We start from the raw sequence: 7,344 nt of genomic DNA on the forward strand, positions 1-7,344 counted from the left end.
CCCTTTCCCTCTGTTCTTCCATTCTTTTGCAGAGATCTTTTGAAGCTACAGACCACTGTCTGCCTAGGAGCTGGTTGTTTTTTTTTGTGGTCTCAGCAAGCTTCTGTAGCCTGGAGTGTTTCCAAAGTATTAGGTCTTTATGCCATCCCAAACAAACTTAGGTACCCTAAAGCTGGGATCTCCATGACACTGGAGAGAGAGAAAAGGGACCTAGGTGTGGGGTTGGGTTTTGTAGCAAACCCATGTATCGGGTTTTGCTGGGTGCTTGTGTGAGCTACTGCAGTATTGCTACTGATAGCATGGGAAGTGTGAGGGGGTACTTAGTGTGCTCATGGTAGGTATCAGTTCATTTTTTTTCCTTCTTTTGGATTCCAGGTGACCATGGAGACAGCTGCAGTTGCTTTATCTTTTGCACATAATTTCTATGGAGAGGTTTGAGAAGTTGTGATTATCAGAGAAAATGCCTAGTCCTCCATCTTACTAATTATATGACCTGACTGTCAAGGGTTTTAAAGGCTAAACAGAGAAGTTTTTATTTGCTCCTAAATGCAAGAGAGAGCCTCTGAAGTTGATTGAGTAAGGGAATGACCTGGTCAGCTCTGCTTAAGAAAAATAACCTTGATAGTCATGTGAACGATAGATTGGGATAAGGAGAGACTTGAGACAGGAAGACCACTTAGGAAGGCATTGCAATTGTCCAGGAAAGAGGTATGTGCTAAATAACAGCTGTGTGAGTGTATAGATGAGACATTTACATATAGTATATAGAGAGACATTTTAAAGATAGAGATGGAAAGATTTAGCAACTGCCTGGATGGTAGTCTATGCTGTCAAAGAGTTTCAGTTAAATAGTGAAGGATGAGATGGACACAATTAATTAAGATACAGGGAAGAATTCTTCAGGGGTAAAGGGAAGATTCAAGCTAAGTATTATGAGAAATTTGAGGAGAGAGAGAGATCACTAGCAGTTGGGGACAACTGGAGAAATATGGCATACTCTTAAGATCATCAGTCAATTGCCTGGACACCTTCTGGGGTAGTCTGACCTTTTATCTAGGTTGGGTTGATGAGAAGAAAAAGTTTGTGCTAACTTTTATTCCTTATTAAAAGGGGGCACTTATCTGAAGGCTTATCTAGGTTAGCCTAAAACAGAATTACAATCTGTAATATCATGGATAAAAATCTTGATGTCTGATTCAGTAATATTAAGGAGTTAGTAATTATTCAGCCTAATATAAGAGTGCAGCAATTTCTTCTTCAGAGGTTCTTAACCATGGTTCCCTGAAACAGTTTCTAATCTTTTAAATAACTGAATATCAATATAACTTATTTACTCTGTGATCTTCTTCATTTTGTTTTATGACTTTAAAATAATAATCTGAGAAGGGGTCCATAGATTCAGTTACACTGCCAAAAAGTTTTGTGACAGAAAAGGTTAAGAAGCTTTGTTCTTCAGAAATTTGTATAAAGGTAGAATAGTGGATAGAATTCTGGACCTGGAGTCCAGAAGTCCTGAGTTCAAATCCAGCTTCGGGTACTTTCTAGCTGTGTGACGCTGGGCAGGTCACTAACTTCTCTTAGGCTCAATTTCCTCACCTGTAAAATGAGGATAATAATAGCACCTACTTCCCAAGGTTGTTGTGAGGACCAAATGCGATAGTAATTGTAAAATACTTTGTAAATCTTAGAGCCCTATAGAAATATTAGCTTTATTTTTTATTATTACTTGGGCACTGAATGGAAAGAGAATTCATACTGCAATCTGTGAAATAGCCACTAGGTGGCAATCCAAGGTAGAGCTATGTGTCTCAAGCACCCTTAAGTCAAATTCAAACATGAGAAATGAGCTGAGTTCTCCCTTTCCCCTGGTTTTTTTGTTGTTTGTTTGTGATCTATTTCATTTAGAATAAGGTACAAAAATGTAAAGATCATTGTACCATATTTCGTAAATTTATAAAAACTGTCTTAATCCCCATTTCCATTAATATTCTTACCTCCCTCTTCCCCAACTTCCCAAGACCCAAAGAAATATGCATTAACATTATAAGTTAGATTATAGTTATTTAACAGAATTAGAAAAAATAAGATATGACATAAAAACTTCTGGCCACTCCAGTGCTTAGTAATTCTGAAATCTCCACTTCTTGTTTTTCCAGGAGAACATATATGTCCAGAAACAGTTTACAAAACAGAATTATTAAGCATCCTCTGCCTCAAAATCAATATCACAAGGAAAGGAAATGGTATATACGGCCTCTCTGTATGATGGAATGGGGAGATCCTCAGGGGCAGTGGTTACTTCCTGGCTAACCACCAGGTGTATTCTGTAGTCAGCTGGCCTTCAGAGGTTCCTTTGAATGTGATATCTCTCTTTTCTCATAGCACATTGTTCATACTTCTTTTGTGGCACTCAGCAGATTCTACGTTATAGTTATTTGTGACCATGCCTCATTCCTCTTCCTACTACACTGTTAGCACCTAATATTAGGTAGACTAATTCATCTTCATAGCTCATGCAGTCCTAGCATAGTAGGTACTTTCTGGTTCATTCATTTCAGTTGTATCCAACTCTTTGTGACCCCATGTGGGGTTTTCTTGATAAAATACTAAAGTGGCTTGCCATTTTCTTTTTCGGCTCATTTTACAGATGAGGAAATTGAAGCAAACAGGATTAATTGACTTGTTCAGGGTCACACAGTTATTAAGTGTCTGAGGCCAGATTTGAACTCAGGAAGATGAGTCTTCCTGACTCCAGGCCTGATATTCTAACCACTGAGCCACCTAGCTGCCCCAAGTAGGTACTTTAAAACATAATTATTGAATTATAGGTTTGAAGGTAAAGCATTCAAAAATCAGACTTTTAAAAGAAAGAAATTGGTGAGGCAGCATGGTATAGTGGATAGAAAGAGTCATGACTTGGGTTCAAATCCCACCTCTTACATATACTAACTGTGTTACCCTGGGTACCTCATTTAATCTCTTTGTGGCCAAGTACTTCTTAAGACTTTAAGATGCAGAGTTGCTGATCTACATTGGTAGAGGCAGTTTTTTTCACCAGGGTGCTCCCCATTCCAGTGAGGTCACTGATCTACTCCAAAAATACAGAAAAGACCACTTCTGCCCAAACCCACCAAATCTCAAATAGGTAATGATGATTGGGTTTTCCTCTAAGAACTCACAAAATAAATTTTTCTCTGAAATTTAAATTCTTCAATTTATTTCTCCTAATGCAGCTGTAGAGGTCTCTCTAAGTCCAGAGTTTACTAGTATTTCCCTGCATGTACATTTGACATAGTTTTCAGCTTAGGAAATTCAAGCAAGGAAATCCTCTTCATGGGCAACCTTGGGGTGGGCTACACTAAGTTAATAACATACCTCTCATATGTTTTTTTAAAAAATTATCCTTTTTATGTGTGTCTGGGAGGGGTGAGAAGAGGTAATGTGAAGGGGGAAATCTGTTGTTAATAAAGATGAATTGTGAGGATTGTTCAAGAGATGCACTGTCTGTAAAGCTAAGGGGAATTATTCATTAACACTGATGCTTTATGTTACCTCTGCTTTGAGATTAGTATAGAATTCTTTTCAGGCAGCCCATTTGCAAATTCATACCCTAATTTACCAGCTCTCCACCCCAAAAGGCATTCACATGTCCAAAGTCCTTATAGTCATTCTTATCTTACCTTAAGATTTCTTGCATGAAATGGACATTTTATGCCCATAAATATGAACATTTTAATGTAGGAAACCCCACCGCCCTCCAAATACTCTGAAAAGTATAAATAAAGTAGAATTGATTCAGTTTCTAGGTTCCTTCAGACTCCTTTTCTGCTCTGATTAAATGGACATTCCTAATTAATGTGGATGTCATTAGAATGTAAGGTCTTTGAAAGCCAGGACTATTCTTATTTTGTCTTTGTATTGACGGTACTTAGCATGGTGCCTGGCACATAGCACTTACTCAGGGGCATATTTTCTCCCCCAAATGAATGTTAGCCCCTTGAAAGCAGAGACTATTTCACTATTCCACAGAGCTGGGCATATAGTAGGTGCTTAATAAATTCATTTTGATTGACTGATGTCATGAATGCATCACAATGTGATATCAAACTGATTGTCATTTAGTGGGGAGGGGGGACAACTTCAGTAGGATATTTATAAACTCTTTTCACTAATTTTACCAAATGTGCATAGCTTCTATATATATATATATATATATATATATATATATATATATATATATATATTATATATATATATATATATTTTTTTTTTTTGGTGAGGCGATTGGGGTTAAGTGACTTGCCCATGGTCACACAGCTAGTGTCAAGTGTCTGAGGCTGGATTTGAACTCAGGTCTTCCTGACTCCAGGGCCAGTGCTCTATCCACAGCTCCACCTAGTGTCACCCCCCTCCCCACCCTGTAAGACTCTATTATGTCTTTGAGGTTGCAATTTTTGAGTTGTTATGGATGCAGACATTTATCATCTCTTGGCTAGCCTTCTGAAGAGGAGCCATTCTGACTTAGAAGAGGTGATTCTCAGAAAACAGACTTGCAATCCATTGCCGACTTCATCCTCTAAGCATTTCCGCCCTGGTCAGGATCTGTCAGGACTCTGACACCCTGCTACCATAGCTCTTGAGAATTGTGTCTTCCTCATGCTCCAGTGTGACTTTAGGAGTAAGGCTTTATTAGTATACTAGATTAAATAGCAAAAAATTACATATGAAAAGGCTTCACATGTGGTAAGACCCTAAGTGCTTCAAGGAGCTGTCATGATGTGTCTTGATGAAGGCAAAATAGACATCTCTAGCCTCTTTTCCTCTTCCTTTCTCCAGTGAAACTTTAATTTCTCCCAGGAGGTCTTTCTCCTGGAAGTTGGGGCTAGGGGTTGCTCTGCTCTGCTCATAAGCAGGGGTACTAGGCTAGAATTGTATCTTTTTGCTCCCTTATTGTTAGTCTAGGGGATATGATCAGGTACAAGCAAACTTCTGATCATTGTTTCACTAAATGAAAGGGAAAGAGGACCCCAAGCTTTATAGGCAAGTTTTGATCCCTTTCATAAGAAATTAATGTTTCCCAAGAAATATTAGTTATAAATGAATACACAGAGTGAAAATCAAAGAAACCCATTTATTCATATCATAGCAAAACTGAATACATAGGAGAATACGTACCAGATAAAACAGAGTGAAGGAGCTATCCTTTTGAGAGATAACTCAGCTTCACCAAGAGAGAGTCCTGGATCTTGCCCAGGCGGAAACTCTCTGCAGTCTCTAGTGTAGCAATCTGGGGATAGGGATATGATCTAAACTTCCAGCTTCTCTAATGTCTTCCCAGTGCCTTTCCCTCTAGCACTCTGAAGTAAGGTTAGCCTCTTCCATCTTCCCTCTGGAAGCTGGAATCCAAAGTGTCTGAAGCAACTTGAAACTTGAAGACTGTTGAAGAAGACTGAATAAGGCTGAAGCTCTCCTGCTCTCTCTTACCACCACACCCCACCTCTCAGCCAGGAAAAGGCATTCATCTTCATCAACAAGGAGAGAGTCCCATACCAAAGGGCTTTGGGACTGGAGTTAGTTATGCTTAGATGTAGAATGATGCTTGGCCTTTAAGGACCAAAAGACTCAGTATCAAAAGGAAATCAAATATATTTTTCAATAGCTTCTAAACAGGTCTTCCTGCCTCCAGTCTTGTCTCTCTTAGGCTATCCTTCATTCCACTGCCAGACTTATCTGTTGTATGTAAAAAGGTTGTCATATCATTCCTCTGTTTAAAACCTTTCAGTGGGTACCTACTGCCAACTGAGTATAGTTCAAACTACTGGATAGAGTGCTGAGCCTGGAGCCAGGAAGACCTGAATTCAAATCCATCCTCAGACATGTTGTATTTGTGTGACTCTGGTCATGTTACTTAACCTCTATATGCCTCAGTTTCCTTAACTATAAATTAAGGATAATTGCAGCACTTACCTTTCATGGTCATTGTGAGAATCAAATGAGAAATATGTATAGAGTTTAGCATAATGCTTGCCACATAGTAGGTGTTTAATAAATGCTTGTTATCTTTCCCTTTCTAGCATTCAGGGTCCTCCACAATCTGGTTCCATCCTGATTTTTGTCTTATCTCATACTATTACCCTTCAGCTCTATGCTTCAGTTAAACTAAATTACTCCTTAGTATTCTTTCATACATTATCTGGTTTTTCCCACTTCTATTCCTTATGCTTAAAATGCCATTGAATTCCTTCCAATCCTTTAAAATCAAACTCAAATTTTACCTTCTCCATGAAGCCTTCCTTGTCCCCCTAATCAGTAATGACTTCTATTTCTTTTGACCTCAACTAGCATTTTTTCTTGCATCTTTTAAATTCATTTAACAGATATTATTTTGCATTATAACTAATTGGGTGGGGCCAGAATGGGAAGGGAGAATGTCTGTACCTATATTTTCATCAGTGTAGGAAACTCATGGTGAAAGAATTATCAAGTATTTATTTTTTTCTCTCTTTCACTTCTCCCTGTATTGAGAAAAAAGAAAAAAAAACACTAACAAATATGCATAGTCAAGCAAAACAAATTTCCATTATTAGTCATGTCTCTGGATGTGTCTCATTCTACATATTAGTCCATCATCTCTCTATCAGAAGATTCATAGCATGGTTTATTATTAGTCTTCTGGAATTATGGTTGATTATTATGTTGATCAGAGTTTTAAAAAATCTTTTAAAATTGTTTTTACAATGTTGATGTCATAGTATAAATTGTTGTTGTGGTTTTGCTCATTTCACTCTGTGTAAGACCTTTCTTCTTTCTTTGATCTCAACGGGATATAGATCTAGTAGTGGTACTGCTGAGTCAAAGGGTAGTGGCAGTTTAATCACTTTTGGGGCATACTTTCAAATTGCTTTCAAGAATGGCTTTACTAATTCACAGGCTCCACTAACAATGCATAAATGTGCCTGTTTTCCTGCAGCTTCTCAAACATTTGTCATTTCTCCCATTTTTGGAGTCAAATTTTCCAATCTGATAGATGTGAGGTAGAAGCTCAGAGTTGTTCTAAATTGCATTTCTCTTTAAGAGTGATATGGAACACTTTTTTTAAAAACATGGCCACAGATAGCTTAGATTTCTCCTTTTAGAGATGCCTGTTCATATTCTTTGACCATTTATCAATTGGGGAAGGAAATTCTTATAAATTTGAATCAGTTACTTATATTTTGGAAGTAAGACATTTGTCAGACAAGTTTGCTGCAAAGATTTTTCCACCCGTAGTTAACTGTTTTCCTTCTAATCTTAGCTTCATTGAATTTTTTTTTCTGCAACTTAGAGTCTTAAAGAATTCCTGGG

The sequence above is a fragment of the Phascolarctos cinereus genome, unplaced genomic scaffold (assembly GCF_003287225.1).
Source record: "Phascolarctos cinereus isolate Bilbo 61053 unplaced genomic scaffold, phaCin_HiC Scaffold_5;HRSCAF=322, whole genome shotgun sequence".
In the NCBI taxonomy this organism is placed as follows: Eukaryota; Metazoa; Chordata; class Mammalia; order Diprotodontia; family Phascolarctidae; genus Phascolarctos; species Phascolarctos cinereus.